Genomic DNA, 20839 nt, shown 5'->3' on the forward strand with positions numbered 1-20839 from the left:
AATTGTTGTGGGTCTGGAGTCACGTGTAGGTCAGACCAGGTTAGAATGTCAGATGTCCTTCCCTAACGGAGGTAAGTGAACTAGATGAGTTCTTCCTACTGATCAACAATGGTTTCATGGTGGTCTCACCAATGTCTTGTACAGATACACCATGACATCCTTCTCCTACCCTCAATGCTCTGACCAATGAAGGTAACCATCCCAAACGCCTGCTTCACCAGCCTGTCTACCTGTGACACCACATTCAAAGAACTGTGTCCCTGCATCCTTGGCCTCTGACTGACAACACTACCCAGGGCCCGAGCATTAACTGTACAAGTCCCACCCTGGCTTGTTTCACCAAAATGGCACACTTCACATTTATCTAATTAAACTCCATCTGCTATTCTTCATCCCACTATCCCAGCAGGACTGTTCATCCTGTTGTATCACAGATAACCTTCTTCACTGTCCACTTTACCACCAATTTCAGTGACACCCAAAAACTTACTTACCAGGAAACCAATATTCCCCGCCAACCCATTTATCCAAATGACAAACAACAGTGGGCCCACTACACCGCTGGTCACATGCCTCCAGTCAGAAAAAAAATATGTCTCCCACCACCCTCTGTCTCCTACCAACAAGCCAATTTTGTATCCAGTTGACTAGCTCCTCCTGAATTCCATATCCTTTTACATTGATATGAGCTTATTACCCTGCTTACCATACAGACACAGAACAGTACAGCACAAGACCCTTCGGCCATGATGCCATGCCAACCTTTTATCCGACTGTATGATCAAACTAACTTACGTACCCTTCATTTTATTATCATCCATGTGCCTATCCAGAAGTATATTAAATGTCCCGAATGCATCTAATTTTACTGCCACCACTGGCAGTGCATTCCACTCACCCACCACTCTATATGTAACGAACCTACCTCTGAAATCTCCCCTTCACCATCCGTGAATCACCTGAAAATTTTTCCCCCTTGTAATAGCTATTTACGTCAGGGTAAAAAATGTCTCTCACTATTCACTCTCTCTGTGCCTCTCATCATCTTGTTCACCTCTACCAGGTCACCACTCACCCTTCTTCACTCCAATGAGAAAAGCCTTAGCTTGCTCAAGCTTTCTTCAAAAGACATGCTCTCCAGTACAGGAAGCATCCTTGTAAATCTCCTCTTTACCCTCTCTAAAGCTTCCACATCCAGCATGTAATGAGTGGACCTGAACTGAACAGAATATTTCAAGTAGGGTCTAACCAGAGCTCTTTAGAGCTGCAGCATAACCTCACGGCTTTAAAACTCAATCCCCAAACTAATGAAATCCCACACAATATATTCCTTCTTAACAAGCCTATCAGCTTGTGTGGCAACTTTGAGGGATCTCTGGACTTGGAACCCAAGATCCCTCTTTTCCTCCACACTGTCAAGGATCCTACCTTTAACCCTGCATTCTGCATTCAAATTCAGTCTTCCAAAATGAATGACTTAACACTTTTGCAGATTCAACTCCATCTGCCACTTCTCAGCCCAGCTCTGCATCCCGTCATTTCCCCGTTGCAACCTACATCAGCCATTCCACCAACCTTCGTGTCATTGCCAAACTTACTAACCCACTCTTCCACTCACATCCAATGCATTTATAAAACCACCAAGAGCAGAGGTCCTGTAACCTCTCCCTGCAGAAAACCACTGGACACTGAGCTGCAGGGTGAATGCTTTCCATTCATCATCATCCTCGATCTTCTATGGGCCAGGAATTCTGAATCCAGACAGACAGGTTTCACTGTTTCCCATGTCTCTGTACTTTCCGAATGTGTCACATCGCCAAAGGACTCAATAAGATTTGTAAGGCATGACCTGCCCCTTACAAAGCCATGCTGACTATCTCTAATCAAACTATGGTTTTCCAAGGAATTATAAATCCTGTCTCGGAGTCCTCTCCAATAATCTGCACACCACAAATATAAGATTGACAGGTCTGAAATTCCCAGTGTTATCGGTATTCCCTTTCCTGAACAAGGGAATAACATTTGCCGCCCTCCAACCATCTGATACAACTCCAGTGGACAGTGAGGGTGCAAAGGTCATTGCCAAGTGCACAGCAATCTCTTCCCTCACTTCGTGTAGTAACTTTGGGCACATCCCGTCTGGTCCAATAGACTTTTCTATCCTTATGTTTTACACAATAATCAGCACATCCTCTTTCTTAACATCAACCTGTTCAAATATATCAGCCTGTTTCACCCTATCCTCACAAATGACAAGGTCCCTATCAGTAGTGAATAGTGAAGCACAGTATGCATAAAGGAAATCCCCTACCTCCTGTGACTCCAGGCACAAGTTCCCTCCACTATCCCTGACCGGCCCTACCCCCACTCTGTCCATCCTCTTGTTCCTCACATAAGTAGAGAATGCCTTACGGTTTTCCTTAATCCTTCCCAACAAAGCTTTTTCATACCCCCTTCTAGCTGTCCTAAGTCCATTCTTCAGTTCGTTCCTGGTACCTTCAGAGAGTCCCTACAGTGTGGAAACAGGCCATTTGGCCCAACAACTCCATATCAACCCTCCAAACTGTACCCCAACCAGAACCATCCCCCAACCTAATTCTCTCCATTTGCCCCGACTTATGCACCAAACCTACACACCCGTGAACACTATGGGTAATTTAGCATGGCTGAGTCACCTGACCTGGACATCCTTGGGCTGTGGGGGAAACCGGAGCACCTGGAGGAAACCCATGCTGACACGGGGAGAACGTGCAAACTCCACACAGACAGTCACCTGAGGCTGGAATCAAAATGGAGTGGGTGGTGCTATGAGGTAGCAACGTTAACCACTGGGCCATCTTGCTATTCCATGTTACCCTCTAGAAACCTATCTGACCCTTGCTTCCTCAAACTTAAATAAGCTCCCTTCTTCCTCTTGACTAGATGTTCTACATCCCTTTCAACCTTGTTAAATGATTCGCTGTCCATGTGGACAATGTTGACTGCTCTGCCTTCATCGATCTCTTGGCCACCTGCTTGAAGAGTCAATCCAGTTTGTGAAACACGGTTTCCCACTCATAAAGCCATGCTGACTACCTCTAATCAGCCCTTGCCTTTCCAAATACACACAGCTCCTTTCTCTCAGAATCTCCTCCAACAACTTCCCCAACACTGGGCTCACTGGGCTGTAATGTCCTGGCTTTTCCCTGCAGCCCTTATGTGATGGAACAGCATAATGTTCCCTCCAATCTTCCGACACCTCACTGCATCTGTTGATAATATAAATATCTCTGTAAGGGACACTGCAACCTCTTCCCTAGCTTCCCACAATATTCTAGGATAAACCTAATGAGCTACTGAGGATTGATCTACCTTTACTTGTTTTAATATTCCAGCACTTTCTCTTCTCTGGTGAGGATTCTTTCAAAGGCATCACCATTTATTTCCCCAAGTTCCCGAGCTTCCATGTCTTTCGCCACAGTAAATACTGACAAGATTATTTTGTCTAATATCTCACCCATCTCCTCGGGTTCCACACATAGGCGACCTTACTGATCTTGAAGGGGCCCTATTCTCTCCCAAGTTACTCTTTAGCCCTTATTGAAACTTGCGTAAAGGCTTCTGTAAATTCAAATACACCATACCCCTGTACCACTCCACCCCTTCTACACCCTTTCAAACCTGCCATTTATATTCACACCAACAAATTAAACCCAACAGGCTCAAAAACAAATTCTCTTTTATCAAATGTGTTTCCAAGTGGCCAGTTAATGCATATTGACATATCCTTTCTAACAATGTCAATATGCTCCCGACTTACTATCAGGCTAACACTATTTGGTTTCAGACTGACAGCAGAAAGGGCTGTGGGAGTTCTTGTTTATCAATCTGAAAAAGGTAGCCCACAGGTTCAGCAGGTAATAAAGAAGGCAAATGAAATGCTGGCATTTATTACAGAGGGAATGGAGTCTAAAAATAGGCAGGTCTCGCTAAAACTATGCAAGGTACAAGTCAGACCACACCTCGAATATTATGAACAGTGTGAGTGCCCGAAGGAAAGATGTTGTCGCATTGGAGGCAGTCCAGAGAAGGGTCACTCGGCTGATCCTGGGAATGAAGGGATTTTCTAACGAGAAGAGGTGGAGTAGGTTGAGGTTGAACGCATTGAAGTTTAGATAATGAGAGAGAAAAATGGAATGAATCATCCAAGATTCTGAGGGTCTCTGATCGGGCAGATGCTGGGAAGTTAGAAAATAGAACAGTAGAGCACAGCAACAGGTCCTTCAGCCCACCACGTCTATGCTGTCCATGATGCTATTCTAAATCATACCATCTGCCTGCACATGGGTCCACAACCCTCTATTCTCTGCCCGTTCATGTCTAAATGCCACTTCAAAACTTTACTCACATTTCTGTTTCTATGACCTTGCTTGGCAACTTCCACTCTCTGTTAAAAAAAAACTTGCCTCACAAATATCATTTAAACTTTCTCTTTCTCACCTTAAATCTCTGCGCTCTAGTATTTGAAAGTTACACATTGGAAAAGAGATTCTGACTATCCACATTATCTATCCCTGTCCTAATGTTATATCCCTGTACCTGATCGCCTGTCTGCCTCTGATACTCTCACAAAGCAATCCAACTTTGTTTAATCTCCTCTTAACACCTAAGACACTCTTAAAAACATAACACAGGTAACGTGCTGATAAACCACTTTTGTATCCTGTCCAAAGACTCCACATCCTTCCTGTTTTGTGGAGATGAGAACTGCGCACAGTACTTCAAATGTGACCAAACAAGCATTTGATGCAATTACAGCATCAAATGCAAACGACTTCACCCAACGTTGTGACCGATGAAGGCCAGTGCTCCATTTGCTTTCCTTCCCATCTGAAACACTTCTGTTGCCATTTTCTGGGAATTACTGACTTGCACCAAGATCCTTCTGCATATCAATATCCCTCAGTATGCTAACTTTCTTCTTGAATTTGACATCAGCTCACACTTGTCCAGATTAAACTCAATTTGCTATTTCTGTCTACACTCCAACTGTTCTGTAAACTCCTGCTGATTTTAATGAATCAGGGAAACAAGGGTTTTGTGGAAAAGGCAGGAAAGTAGAGTTGAACAGTATCAGATCAGTCATGATCCGATTGAAGGGCAGAGCATACCCAATTGGCCAAATGGCCTCATTCCCTTCCTACATCTCATGGTCTGAGCACAAACTCAATATGTCCTGCATAATATTATGGATCTCTGCTCACAAAACTCCTTTATAATGGGATTATTGGATATTTATTAGTACACAGCTTTTGATCTACAAATATGATATGATGTTACAGAAAACCATCTCACATACAATCCAGGATTCTATCCATTACAGCACTGATACTCATTGCTGTATCAGTCGGCATGGAGACCACTGTCACACACAGTTACTGTACTGCCCTTGTCATAAGTACATTCAGTGTCCTGACTGTAACCATATTGACATTCCCATCACTGGTTAGTGCCTACAAAAGAACTCCTGCTAATGGTTGCTGCTGCTTGTTTATTCTCAGCTCCACTTTTCATATTCAGTTTCATATGACTGTCTCATTAATGCATTAACCTCATCCTTCCTTCACAACTTGTTGGGTTTTTGCCTAGTCTGCCGATTGGAACTAGAATGGGTTGGGATATCTGCTCAGCATGGATGGGTTGGCTCGAAGGGTCGGTTTCCATGCTGCACATCTCTCTGACTCTATGGCTCTATCCCAACAAACCTTCAGCATTCACTCCCAGCATGGTCATTCAGCAGCTAACAGATAGTTCCATCATATCTGTTCACTGTCATTCCATCTGCCTTATGGCGAATACCGGGAGTCATTCCTCAGTAGTGGGGAGTTTGAACAGATGCGTAGAGGTTACAGAGATAGGGAGGCTTATAGGGACTCGAGGATGTTAGAGTTAAACAGAGTTACATCTGGTCAAGAATGTCAGCGGGACAAAGGGGTTTGGGGATTGGAGGAATTTACAGAGATAGAGGGAGCTAGATTAGATTCTGGAGATAGGGAATAGGGATGGAGAAAGGAAGAGGTAGGCAGGCTGAGAGGGACAGATAGGGTGCTGTTTCATCTAGGAGAGTATTGTGTATACTAACAGAGATATGGAAGGTTGTCGTGACTGAAGATGTTTACAGATATAAGGCGGTTTCTAGGCTCTGGAGGCTACATAGATCGGAAGGCAATGGAGAATGCCAGGTTACTGGGTTGGAGACAGTTACACAAATGGGGGCGTTGCACAAACTGAAAGAGGTTCCTGTGGTCGCGAGGGGTATGGTGTCGGGAATGAGGGTGAAATTTAACAAGATAAAGATCAAAGAATTGGAGAAGGATAAGCAGATTATAAATGTTTTCACAGCTGAGGAAGTGTTGTAGGAACTGGAGAAGATTACCTCGGTAGGGACCGATGGAGAGGTTAAAGTCAAATACAGTGACATGGAGGGTGGTATTGGTGGGAGATGCTTACAGGGATAGACAGGACTGTCAGGGTTTACAGGCATGAAGGAATTTAGTATCGACTGCAGAAGTTTAGGAATTAGGGTGTTAGGGATTGGAGAACCTGACAGAGATAGAGAGAATGGTGTGGAGATTCCAAACAGAGGACGCATTATTGGGACTGGAGAATATTACAGAGATCACTAACACAGCATGGGCCAGGATTGATGCCTGCGATCCTCCTTGCTGTTGCATTGAGGACCAGTACAGCAAAGGTGAAAGCAGGACCCTCACAAGATGGTGGAAATGAAGCCTACAATGTTGCTGTTCCTTGCCCAGCTCTGTATCCATGTCCTGTCTTCCGTGTCTGAATATAGAAGTCTACTACTTCCACCCTGTACTGTTTACTGTGAGCGATCTTACCGGCTGTAGGATTTACTGAAGGCTCCAGATCTCCCTCTCCATCTCTCTCTGGCTAACTAACCAGCTTCAATGAGGCGATGGATGAGACAGGAGTTAGGAACATCCTGATTACCTGCACGAGACAGAAATAGCCAGAATGGGAAATTAGACTGATGTAGTGAGGATAACACATGCAGAGTGGCACTGAGTCCAGCAGAGATCTCGGAAATCCCAGTCTCCATCCCTTGCCTGAAGGCGCTGGAGGTGGTGAGGGCAAAGGCCTGAACAATGTTACAAAGCCAGTACTAATTGCTGCAACTAGAGCTGTTTGCTGAGGTCGGGATGGGCATCTGTATTTTCATTGATTCATTCATGGCCTGAGGATGTCAGCGAATGGACCAGCATACATTACCCCAGTGCTAATTGCCCAGAGGCAGCTCAGAGTCAGCCATATTGCTGTGGGTCTGGAGTCACATATAAGCCAGACCAGGCAAGAATGCCAGATGTGCCTCTCTAATGGACATACGTGAACAAGTTGGTTTTTACAAGATAATCAACAATGCTTATACGGTGGCCTCGCTAATATCCTGTACAGATACACCATGACATCCCAACTTCTACTCTCAATGCTCTGCCCAATGAAGGGTAACCATCTCAAACGCCTGCTTCACCAGCCTGTCTAGCTGTGACGCTACTTTCAAAAAACTGTGTACCTGCGTCCCTGGGTCATTGATTGACAACAGTACCCAGGGCCCAAACATTAATTGTACAAGTCTAGCCTGGTCTGCTTTACTACAATACAACATCTTGCATTTCTCCATCTGCTATTCCTAACCTCACTGGTCCAGCAGTAGTGTTGATTCCATTTTACTCTTCGATAACCCTCTTCACTGTCCACATTATCACCAATTTCAATCTCACACACAAACTTGCTACCATGACTCCTGTATTATCATCCAAACTGTTTATATAAAGGATGCACAACAGTGACCCGGCACCGAACCCCATGGCACACCGTTGGTCACAGGCCTGCAGTTTGAGCAGCAACCCTCTATGAACACGCTCCGTCTCCTACCGTCAATCTGTTTTGTATCTAGTTAGTGAGCGCTCCCTGGTTATGTATGATCTAAACTTACTATCCAGTCTGCCATGCAGAACCTTGTCAAAGGCCTTGATAAAGTTCATGTGGACATCATGTCCTGCTCTGCTTTGACCTCTCACTTGTCTATCTCCACACTCACATTTGAGGCATGATTTACCATGCACAAAGGCATGCTGACGATTGTTAATCTGTCCTTACCTTTCCAAAGGCATGATGATCGTTTCTCTCAAATCTCCGCCAACAACTTACCACCCCTGCATCAGTCTCACTGGTCTGTAGTGGCTGTTGATGATGCAAATATCTCTGTGAGGGGCCCTGCAATTTTCTCCCTCGCTTCTCACAAGGCGCTGGGATACATCTGATCATGTCCCAAGGTTTTATCTAACTTCTTGCATTTTAAGATATCCAGCATCTCCTGTTCTCCAATGTGCTCTCTTTTCAATCCCTATGTATTTTCCCAGGTTCCAGAGCTTCCATGTCTTTCTCCGTAGTAAATCCGAACACAAAATATTTGTTCAGTATCTCCCCCATTAGCAGTGATTCCACACAGACAGCCTCATTGACCTTTCAGGGGCCCTATTCTCTCTCAAGCTAATTTTTAGCCCTTTGTTGAAACTTGTCAAAATGCTTCTGAAGTGTCAAATATCCCTCTACCGCAACTAGCCTCCCCCACCCTTATCTATTCTGCCATTTAAGGTCACACCGAAATATAGAATCCAACAGATTGAAAAATATTCCTCTTTTATAAAATCATGCGTCTCCCATTGTTTCTAAGCATCCAGTTATCATTTATTGTCATATCCTTTATAAAACATTCCAGCACGTTCCCGACTTACTGTCAGGCTAACACTATTTGGTTTCAGACTGACAACAGAAAGGGTTGAGGGAGTTCTTGTTTATCAATCTGAAAAAAGGTAGCTCGCAGGGTCAGCAGGTAATAGAGAAGGCAAAGCAAATGCTGGCATTTATTACAGAGGGAATGGAGTTTAAAAATAAGGAGGTCTTGCTAAAACGATGCCAGGTACAAGTCAGACCACACCGAGATTATAATGAACAGTATGCATGCCCTAAGTAAAGACATTCTTTTATTGGAGGCAGACCAGGGAAGCTTCACTCGGCTGATCCTGGAGATGGCGGGATATTCCAATGAGAAGAGGTGGAGTAGATTGACCTTGAACCCATTGGGGATTTGAAGAATGGGAGAGAAATTGAATGAAACATCCATGATTCGGAGGGGCTTTGACAGGCTAGATGTCGTTAAGTTAGAAACGAGAACAATACAGCACAGTAATAGGCCCTTCAGCCCACCATGGCTGTGCTGACCATGATGCAATTCTAAACTAATCCCATCTGCCTGCACATGGTTTATATCCGTCTTTCTCTGCCTGTTCATCTTTCTGTCTAAATGCCACTTCAAAACTTTGCTCTCGTTGCCACCTCTCCCTCCTCCTAAGCAGCTTCCACCCTCTCGGTAAAGAAAACTGGCCTCTTTCATCTCACTTAAAACTTCTCACACTCACCTTAAACCGAGGTGCACTAGTATTTGATATTTCTACATTGGAAGAAGGATTCCAACTATCCACACTATTCACGCCTCTCCTAATGCTATATACCTGTACCCGGTCACCCCTCAGTCTCCGATATTCTCGCAAAACAATCCAACTGTGTCCAACCTCCTTACAGTAAACACATTCTCGACCAGGCAACATTCTGCCAACCCTCTGTTGCAACCTCCTTCCTGTAGTGTGGCGATGAGAATGACATGCAACCTTCCAAACATGGCCGAATGAAGTTTCATTCAGTCACAACATGACATGCAAACGCCTGTACTCAATACTGTGACCAATGAAGGGAAACCTACCAGACTCCTCCTTTACCACCACATCCTATTGTGTTGTTATTTTGAGGGAGCTACGGATTTGGATTCAAGGTCATCTGATTATCAATGTGTCCATATAGTCAATTAGTGCACTTCTCTCTTCTATTTGACTTCAGAAATGCATCACTTCACACCTGTCCCGATGAACTTCGATTTGCGATTTCTCTGCCCAGCGTTCCAGCTGATCTGCACACTGCTGAAACCTTTAACACTCTTCCTCACTGTCCACAATTCCCCTAACTATCCCTAATCATTACATGGCTTTCCAAATGTCGTCTGCAAAATACTAAGCAAACTGCTGACCTTTTCATCTGAATCTCAGATATAAATTACACACAGACACCGCAGCACTGATCCTTGTGAAACAGCATTGGCCACAGACGTCCAATCAGAATTGACCACTGCACATGCCTCTGCTTACTATCACCAAGAAAATATTGTATCCAACTTACCAACGGGCATGGATTGTGATTTGATCGTGCAGATCCCCCTTGCTATTTGGAAGCTGTCCATTCAAAATAACTCTATATTTTGATTCCCAGATTAAATCGACTGTCTCACTAATGCACTGACTGCATCCTTTCTTCCCAAAAATTGGGGCCTTGTTTGTTTTTTTGCTGACCCTGCCTAAATCCCTACAATCCCTCAATAATCACATTGCTGTCATGATCATTCTGCAGCCACCCCTCCACAATAACAGTTCAATCATATCTGTTCCCTTCAGTTAATGCTGTCATTCCATCTGCCTTGTTGCAAATGCATGGCGCGTGTCACCGAGAGAGGGCCTTTGAGGGATGGATAGAGGCCACAGAGTGGGAGAAATGTTTGGGGGTGCGACAATGTTGCAGGGTTCAACATAGTTACAGTTGCGACAGAATGTTCACAGGAGAAAGGTTTTTATTGTTTGGAGGAAGTTAGAGAGATAAAGCGTCTTTGATTAGATTCCAGAGATAGGGATGTGTGTCGGGTTGTGGATCATTACATGGTCTATGTTGATCAGGGTGTAGAAACATTCACACGATTCCAGGACGTCGTACACTTAACAATAGTTGTGGGATCTGGAGAATATCACAGTGATAGGGAGGCTGGTATGGACTGGAGAATATTACAGGGAAAGGGAGGGTGGTATGGACTGGAGAATGTTGCAATCACATGGAAGATGATATAGACTGGAGAATGTTGTACGGATAGGGAGGAAGTTGCAGATTGGATAAAGTTAGAAGGAGAGATGATTTTGTGCACTGAAAGGCATGTCAGAGAGTGGTGTGCATGCTGCAAGATCGACAGGGATAAGGAAGCTTGTCGAGATGGGAGGAGAGAGTCGTAGAGAGGCTTGTGAGAGACCAGATTCACTTATGAGCATAGGATGTGCTACAGTGAGTGGATCGTTTTGCAGATATAAACGAGGATACAATGGCCACAAAACAGTCACACCTATACATAGGTATATAGGAACTGAAGGAATTGAAGAGATTACACAGACTGGGAGTGTTGTATGCAGTGGAGGAGATTAAACTGATAGGGATGGTTTTAGAGACTCAACAACGTTAGGAAATAATGGGGGTTGCAATGCTGAGAGCGGGTTTCAGCACGGTGGAGGACACAGACCTGAAGGAGCTTTCACAGATAGCGATGGTTTCGGGTCTGGTGGGGGCTGCAAAGTAATGGGGATTGCAGTGGCTGGGGGCATTTACACAGACAGGGAGAGTATTAGTGGTCGGCAGAATTCACAAAAATGGGTCTGCAGGACACGACAGAAATCAGAAGGGTTGTATCAACTTGATGGTGTACAGGCAGGAAATGTTATGGGGGTTGGAGCAGCTCACCATGACTGAGAGACTCATGGAGACTGGAGATGTTGCAGAAAGATTCCTCTGTTTAATTGTATAGAACTCCACATAAGTCTGTCCTGCTTCTTTCTTTATGTTTCTGAACCGCTGTCGATACACTTCTGGTACTAATCCATAAGCACTTACAATAGCCTTTTTGACATGTGCATAATCTCCTGGCCACTCATGAGACAGCACTGCAAATACCTCATTGGCTCTGCCTAACAGCTTAAACTGAACTAACTTAACCCAGAAGACCTCAGGCCACTCCATCTGTCTATCCAATTTTTCAAATGAATTACAGAGGTCCTTGAATGTACAGTCACAGGTAGATAAGATAGCAAAGAAGGCACTTGGTATGCATTCCTTTATTGGGCAGAGTATTGAGCACAGGAGTTGGGAGGTCATGTTGCGGCTGCACATGACATTGTTAGGCCACTTTTGGAATACCGTGTGCAAGTCTGGTCTCCTTCCTATCAGAAGGATATTATGGAACTTGAAAGGGTTCAGAAAAGATTTACAAGAATGTTGCCAGAGTTGAAGTATTTGAGCTGCAGGGAGAGGCTGAATGGGCTAGGGCTGTTTTCCCTGGAGCATCAGAGGTTGAGGGTGACCTTATAGAGGTTTATAAAATTATGAGGGGCGACCTTACAGAGATTTATAAAATCATGAGTGGCATGTATAGGATAAATAAGCAAAGTCTTTTCCCTGGGGTCAAGTGTCCAGAACTAGAGGGCATAGGTTTAGGCTGAGAGGGGAAATATATAAAAGAGACCTAAGGGGCAACTTTTTCACACAGGGGGTGGTACGTGTTTGGAATGAGCTGCCAGAGGAAGTGGTTGAGTCTAGTACAAGTGCAAAACTTAAAAGGCATATGGATGGGTACATGAATAGGAAGGGTTTAGAGGGAGATGGGCTGGGTGCTGATTGGTGCGACTGGATTGTCATGGACAAGTTGGACCAAAGGGTGTGTTTCCATAATGTACATCTCTATGATTCTCTGACTTTAATTGCCAAAGTTTCAAATCACTCCAGGCAGTTAGAGACTGAGATAGAATTGTAAGGTCTTTTGGAGGTTCCACAGATCGGGAGGTTTGTAGGGACTTGATGATGTTGTACATGGAAGTAGAGTTCTCGGGAGTGAAGCTGGGAACAGAGATAGAGAGACACGCAGGGGATTACAGACATATGGTGGCCAGTGGTCTCTGGTGGAAGTTCCATGTAGAGGGATGGTTTTTGGAACTGTTGGACTTTGGAAAGATAGGTAGATTTGGAGTGGCTGGAGGGGTTTACAGATGCATGCAGAAATGTAGTGACTGGAGCATACGGAGATGGTGAGGACTGGAGGAGATGCAATAATTTGGATAGACTGCAGAAGCTGGAGGTGTTCTCACAGAAAAGGAGAATTGTAGGTATGTAAGGAGTTTACAGAGATAGGGGGTTGGAGCATTCTCAGTAATTAGTGGTTTGGAGCACTGTCCAGACTGGGGGAGGCTTCAGAATAATGGAGGGACAGAGCAAAACGAAGTGGTCCCAAAAATTATAGAACATAAACAGGTCACTTCAGTGCTGTGACACTGAGGGTCATCAGGAGGACAACTGTCTTCATTAAAATGTACAGATCCTCAGGGGAATGGACAGGGTGGATGCAGAAAGGATGCTCAGACAAGGAGACTCTGTTTGACAAAGATGGAGAAGAGGGAGTTGTCTTTTTCTTCCAATGGCCCAAACCTACTTCAGGTTTGTTCCCACACAGCTGAAAGGAAAGCAATGCGATAACAAAGAGCAAGGTCGGTTGGGACTGCAGGAGATATGAGGTTGAAAGGGCTGGAGGGAGTGAGAGAGAAGGGAGATGTTCAACAGCAAGAAGGGTTTACAGGGAGAGGACACTGTCAGGACTGGAGAACATGACACGCTCTCTCATGAGAGGGAGATAACGATATGGCACAAGGTCAAACACAGCAGGAGGATCCCAAGCTCCATACCTGTCATTTACTCAGGGAGCTGCTCTCACCCAGTCTGGTGCCAAGCTCCACATGCAAACAGCATGAGGTTTCCCAGTTCCTGGTGCTCAGAGCCCAATGCACTCATCCCTGAACCAGTCGGTGAAGTATTTACGCAGTTATATATTCTCCAGCAACACTGTATCCTAGCCGACATAAACTGGTAAATACACATTCTACCAGGCAAAGACCATCTGCACTCAGATTCCCTGGTGATACAATCCTCTGAGTGACAGTCTGCAGAGAACAACAGAATCCACAAATCCCCATTGCATGGGTCAGGGTCAATGACAAAAGTTTCATTCTTACAAAAATGACAACTCCTCAATTCCTGCATCTCACAAAACTGCCATTTAAAAATATTAAAATAAAGAACATTCCAAATGAAGGTTTTGATGAGGTGAGCTCTGGTCAGTAACATAGATCTGGATGTTACGGAGAGTGTTTTCTACCAGAGCACCACCAGGTCAGTGTCAGGCACACAGACAGAACAGGCAAATAGATTCACAACGGAATTCACATCTCCCAGCCTGGCAATTTGAAGCTGTGTTCACCCATTCCGGTAAAGATCTATAGAAACAGGACATCAGAACCAGAAGACTGGAGGTTGGCTATCGTGTTGCTACTATTGAAGGAAGGCAGTAAAGAAAATCCAGGAAACTATAGGCTGTTGAGCCTGACATCGGTGGGCAAGTTGTTGGAGGGAATCGTAAGGGACAGGATGTACATGTATTTGGAAAGGCAAGGACTGATTAGGGATAGTCAACATTGCTTTGTGAGTTGGAAATCTTGTCTCACAAACTTGATTGAGATTTTATAGAGGATTGATGAGGGCAGAGCGGTGGATGTGATCTATATGGACTTCAGTAAGGTGTTCAACAAGATTCCCGATGGGAGACTGGTTAGCAAGGTTAGATCTCACGGAATACAGGGAGAACTAGCCAATTGGTACAGAACTGGCTCAAAGGTAGAAGACAGAGTGTGGTGGGGGAGGGTTGGTTTTCAAACTGGAGGCCTGCGACCAATGGAGTGACAGAAGGATTGGTGCTGGGTCCAATACTTTGCATTATTTACGTAAATAATTTGGATGTGAGCAGAAGAGGTATTGTTTGTAAGTGTTCAGTTGACAACAAAATTGGTGGTGTAATGGTCAGCGAAAGAGGTTACTTCCGATTACAATGGTATCTTGATCAGATGGGCCAATGGGCTGAGAAGTGGCAGATGGAGATTAATTCAGATAAATGCGAGGTGCTGCATTTTACAAAAGCAAATCTTTGCTGGACTTATACACTTAGTGGTAAAGTCTGACGAAGTGTTGCTGAACATAGGGAAATTAGAGTGCAGGTTCATAGCTCCTTGAAAGCAGAGTCGCAGGTAGGTAGGATAGTGAAGAAGGTTTTTGGTATGCTTTCTTTTATTGGTCTGAGTATTGAGTACAGGTGTTGGGAGGTCATGTTGTGGGGGCTGTACAGGACATTGGTTAGGTCACTTTTGGAATATTGTGCCCAATTCTGGTCTCCTTCCTTTCGGAAAGATGTTGTGAAACTTGAAAGCGTTCAGAAAATATTTACAAGGATTTTGCCAGGATTGGAGGGTTTGAGAGATTGAATACGCTGGGGCTGTTTTTCCGGAGCCTCGAAGGCTGAGGGGTGACCTTATAGATGTTTATAAAATCATGAGGGGCATGGAGAGGGTAAAGAAACAAAGTCTTTACCCTTGGGTGTGGCAGTCCAGAACTGGGGGGCATCGGTTTATGGTTAGAGGGGAAAGATATAAAAGAGACTAAAAGAGCTTTTTTACCCCCGCAGAGGGTGCTACGTGTATGGAATGAGCTGCCAGAGGAAGTGGTGGAGGCTGATATAAAGACATCTGAATGGGTATATGAATAGGAAGGGTTTGCAAGAATGTTGACCAGAGATGCTGGTAGGTGGGACTAGATTGGATTGGTATATCTGTTCGGCATGGACGGGTTGGACCAAAGGGTCTCTGTGACTCTAAGAGGGGCTGAATGGTCCAATCAAAAATGATCTGTGGTCAAATCATAACTTCCTTCAGGTTCCACAATCTATTCTTGGTTCCATCTCGCAGGCTCTATGAATCCCGCTCCCTCTACACTCCTACAGGGCCCACGTCCATTCCCATGTTTGTACCATCCTCCAGGTTCTGCAGCCCTTCCTGCCTCTGTAACATGGCCCGGACACGACAACTCTTCCTTCTTCTTCAATGTTCCCCAGAAGAGTACGAGAGGCCGGTGGCATTTACAGAGTTCGGGAGGGATATCGGGACTGGAGGATTTTGCAGGCTTTAGAAATATAGGGACTTGAGGAGGTTTCACAGTTTATGAGTGTTATAGGGATTGGAGGAAGTTACAAAGATAGGGATGGTTTCAGATTGGAGGATTCTGCAGAAAAAGAACTTTACATGGTTAAAGGCAGGATACTTAGCAGTGTGCACGAACAGAGGGTTCCTGTGTCCCTGCAGTTACTCCCCAAGTTGAGAGGATGTTAAAAAGGCATACGGTGTGTTGGCTTTCATTCGCGGGGGATTGAGTTTAAGAGTTCCAGGGTTTTGCTGCAGCTCTATAGAGCCCGAGTAACACCACACTTGGAATACTGTGAACAGTTCTGTTCTCCTCATTATAGGAAGGATGTGGAAGCTTTAAAGACAGTGCAGAGGATACTTAACAAGATGCTGCCTGGGATCTTGATCAGATGGACCAATGGGCTGAGAAGTGGCAGATGGAGATTAATTCGGATAAATGCGAGGTGCTGCATTTCGCAAAAGCAAATCTTTGCTGGACTTATACACTTAGTGGTAAGGTCTGACGAAGTGTTGCTGAACATAGGGAAATTGGAGTGCAGGTTCATAGCTCCTTGAAAGCAGAGTCGCAGGTAGGTAGGATAGTGAAGAAGGTGTTTGGTATGCTTTCTTTTTTTGGTCTGAGTATTGAGTACAGATGTTAGGAGGTCATGTTGTGGCATGCCCATTGAAGGTAGGTTGTGGAAGGTCGGGCCTTTCTGATCGGAGTGAAGAAAGAAGAATGGTGACATGATAGAGGTATACTAGGTAAAGAGAGGCTGAAAATGTGTTGCTGGAAAAGCGCAGCAGGTCAGGCAGCATCCAAGGAGCAGGAGAATCGACGTTTCGGGCGTGAGCCCTTCTTCAGGAATCTTCAGGAAAGAGAGGCATCAATTGCGTGGATAACCAGAGACAACTTCCATTGGCAAAATGGCTATCACAAGGGGACATTTTTTAAGGTAATTGGCGGAAGATTTAGCTCAGATATCAGAGGTAAGTTATTTACACAGAGTGTGGTGGGTGCGTGGAATGGATTGCCAGCCGTGGTAGTAGATTCAGACATATTACGGACATCTAAGCAACTCTTGCATAGGCACAGCGATTATAGCAAAATGTAGGGTATGTAGGTTTGTTTCGTCTTAAGAGTAGGATAAAAGGTCAGCACAATATCGCGCGCTGAAGGGCTTGTACAGGGCTGTCCTATTCTATGTTCTAAATAGCGAGGGTTATGATGGCAGGAAGCGGTTTCGTGAAGCTGTAGAGGATGGGGTCTGAATGAAGAGACACAAAGAGGAGGCGTTGCTGAGGTTGTATGAGGTAACAGAGACAGAGGGTTGTGGAGACTGGAGGTGGTTTCACAGGGAGGGAGGAGCACAGAGCCACAGCAGGTTACAGAAATGTGGAGAGCTGTAGGGCCTACAGGGGTTTCATGGAGCTGGGGAGGTTGGGAGGAATGGATCAGTTTACAGGGATAAGGATGTTGGTAGGATGGGGTGTTTTACACAGACAGGAATGTTTCAGGTGAATGGAGCTGAGTACAGAGATAAAGTGGGTTGTGTAGATTGGAAAAACAAACAGACGTATGGAGGGTAGTCGTGACTGAAGATGTTTATAGATACAGGAAAGCGTAGGTTCTGCAGGTTATTTAGACATGGAGGGTGTGGAATCATACAGATTTTCCAAGTGATAAAGCCAGCAATTTTGGTTGGAGATAGTTTCACAGATTAGGGAGCATTAGTAACCTCCTCCAGTTTGGTCAAAGTGGGAAGGATTGTAGGGGAGCGTGATGTTTACACATGTAACAGCTAGAGAAGATTATGGAAATGAGTAGATGGATGGAGACACTGGAGGAGTTTACATTGACAGGGTGGGTGCTGTCAATGAAAAGATATCACATAGATGGTGGGTCTTGTAGGAGCTGGACTGGAAGAGTCACAGGTATTGGAATGACTTCTGCAGATTGGGATTGTTACAGGGACTGAGAAGATCGTAGTGTCTCCACAGATTGATCGTGTCTTTAAGAATAGAAGAGTTCATGTAGATATGGAAAGCTTCAACCCAATGCATGCAGTCTTCATTTTAAGACCAGAGCCTTATTATCCCTCATCAGCCAAGGATCCCTAAACCTGCCAGGTTTTCCCTTTACCCCAATGGGGCATACTAGCCCTGGATTCTTGAGATCACACTTTGAAAAGCCTCCCATTTGCCAGTTGTTCCTTTTCCTTCAAACAGACCCACCCGATCGATTGGAATCATAATATGGAGGTGCCGGTGTCGGACTGGGGGTGGACAAAGTTAACAATCACCCAACACTCGGTTCCAGTCCAACCGATTTATTTGAAAGCACTAGCTGTCAGAGCACTGCTTTTTCATCAGGTGGTTGTGGAGCACAATCCTAAGGTACAGAATTTATAGCAACAGGATGGCAGTGTCATGGAATATAATATCAAACAAATTTAATTTAAGCCTTTCATCTGTTACAGTGATCACCAGCGCTTCCAAAACGAGTTGGATTATAACTGGGCGTTGTGCAATTTTAAATTCACGGCATTATCGCTGGCCAGATCCTTCAGAATGGCCCCAAACCTGGCCCTGTTCCAGTTTTCCTCTTCAATCTGTGGACCTGCTGATCTTTTTCCATAACTATTTTAAAACGAATACAGTTGTGGGCACTGGACCCAAAGTGCTCTCTGAATGACACTTCAGTCACTTGCCCGACCTCGTTTTCTGAGGGGAGGTCCAGTGTTGCACCTGCCTGAGTAGAGTAGGGCCCTCTGCATATTGAGTTAGGAATCTTCCTTGGACACAGTTGAAACATTGCTCTCCTTCCAGGTCTTTTATACTCGAGGTGGCCCAGTCAATACAGGGAATATTAAAATCTCCAGCCTGCACTCCTCTATTATTCCTATAGTTATCTGCAATCTCTCTACACATCTGCTCCTCTGCTATCTGTTGGGTCTACAACAGTCTACAATACAGTCCCAACAAAGTGACCACCCCTCTTCTTCTTTCTAACTTCTAACCATGTGGAATTTTAAATGAATATATGTTTTAAAAATTGGAATTAACAATCCATAAATAAGTATTGATAAAAATCCAAACACTTGGCCTTCAGAGAAAGACAACAGTTCACTCTCATGTGGTCTGCACGACATACCCACAGCAAAGTGTTTACCTCTCAATTACCCTGTGAAATGGGCGAGCCAGCTGCTTAGCTCAATGGCAGCAAGGGATGGGCAATAAAGGCTAGTCAGCCAGAGACACCCACATCCCATATCTGATTTTTAATAAAAAAACATTCAGATTGGTCCCAGCACAGTTCCAGTGGAACAATGTCCTGGCCAATCACGTTGGTAGATTTATGGACAGGGTTTTAAACTGACAGAGAGGATGCAGGGACAGGCTTCAGGTGAAAGGAGCTTTCCAAATCCTGAGAGAAAATGTGAAGCATCAGAGTAGCATGGGAATGTGACCGAAGACAATAGAAAGAAACAGGATGGGACAAAGTTTAATTAAAAGTGTAGATCAGCAAATCCATTTGTGACAGGAAATTATGGGAACGAGTAAATTATGTTTTTTATTAATGGACAAAGTCTCTGCAATGGGGTAGATGGATTTGTGACACAGAGATAAAAGGGATTTAGACACCAGAGAGATGTGGTTACAGGGCGAACAAAAGGTGGGACATAAATATTCATTGGTTCACAACCTTGTGCAAACTCAGGCAAAATGGACGACGCTAACAATAATGGGTAAGAAAGGCATTACAGAGAAAGCATTTGGTCTCAGATCATGAAATAGAGTCAGTCTGAATGTAAATTCTGGCTACTGCTTGCCAAAGACACAAGCAGCAGAACAGTTTTAGACCACCGAACAGCGTTTCATTGCTCGTCACTGCAATAAATAGGAATTCATTGGAATTTTTAATACAGGCATGGTGAACATTTAGTGAAACGTCAATATTGGCAAAGTCTGGGGCAATCACACTGACAACAGTGATATTGGAAGAGGAGTTCAGAGAATTTTTTTCAGTGTTCCTTAGGATAACACATTGTGCAACTGGCGAGGGTGGTAACTGTCTCAGAGAGACTGTTGCGTGATAAAACTTAGTGACTGAGTAATGTCACCTGGAGAGATCCTCTGGGAAATTGTGATAAAGTGCAGTTTAAAGAAATATAAAGTTTTAAAGTGAATCACATAAAGGACAACTAGAAACAAAAATAGCCAATTACATGGGTTTGAGAGGAGAACTGACCAAGATAAACAGGCTAAACGGACTGAAATATGTGTCTGGAAATGAACAGTGGAAAACATTTGAAGGAACAGTGTAAAACCCTCAACAAAAGGACATTCCACTGAAACAGACAAAACCTCAGCAAGAAATCCCCACTAATCCCTCACTCAGGACAAAATGGATCATATTAGATTATGAGGCTGAGAAGATCACCACAAAGTACTTAAAATCCTGAAGTGAGAGAGTGTTTTAGGAGTAAGTTTTAAAGGGATTGCAATGGGTCTGCTAGCAGGAGGAGGGCAGTGGGAAGGGGAATCGTTGTCAGGGTTTATTGACATGATAGGAACAGGGAAAGATGACAGAGTTACAAAGAGTGGTCAGGGCCTGAACGGTGTTACAAAGCCAGTATGAATTGCTGCAGCTGTGAGGTGTGTCAGAGGTAAGGAGAGACATACGTATTTTTATTTATTCATTCATGGGATGTGGGTGTCACTGCCTGAACCAGCATTCTTTGACCCCATGCTAATTATCCAGAGATTGTTGGGGCCCTGGTGGATATATTTAATACTTTGCTGGACACAGGTGAAGTGCTGAATGACTGGAGGATCGCTAATGTGGTTCCTTTGTTCAAGAA

Source organism: Chiloscyllium plagiosum, unplaced genomic scaffold (genome assembly GCF_037043375.1).
Source record: "Chiloscyllium plagiosum isolate Xiang-an unplaced genomic scaffold, Cpla_swu_hap1 HiC_scaffold_42, whole genome shotgun sequence".
Classification (NCBI taxonomy): Eukaryota; Metazoa; Chordata; class Chondrichthyes; order Orectolobiformes; family Hemiscylliidae; genus Chiloscyllium; species Chiloscyllium plagiosum.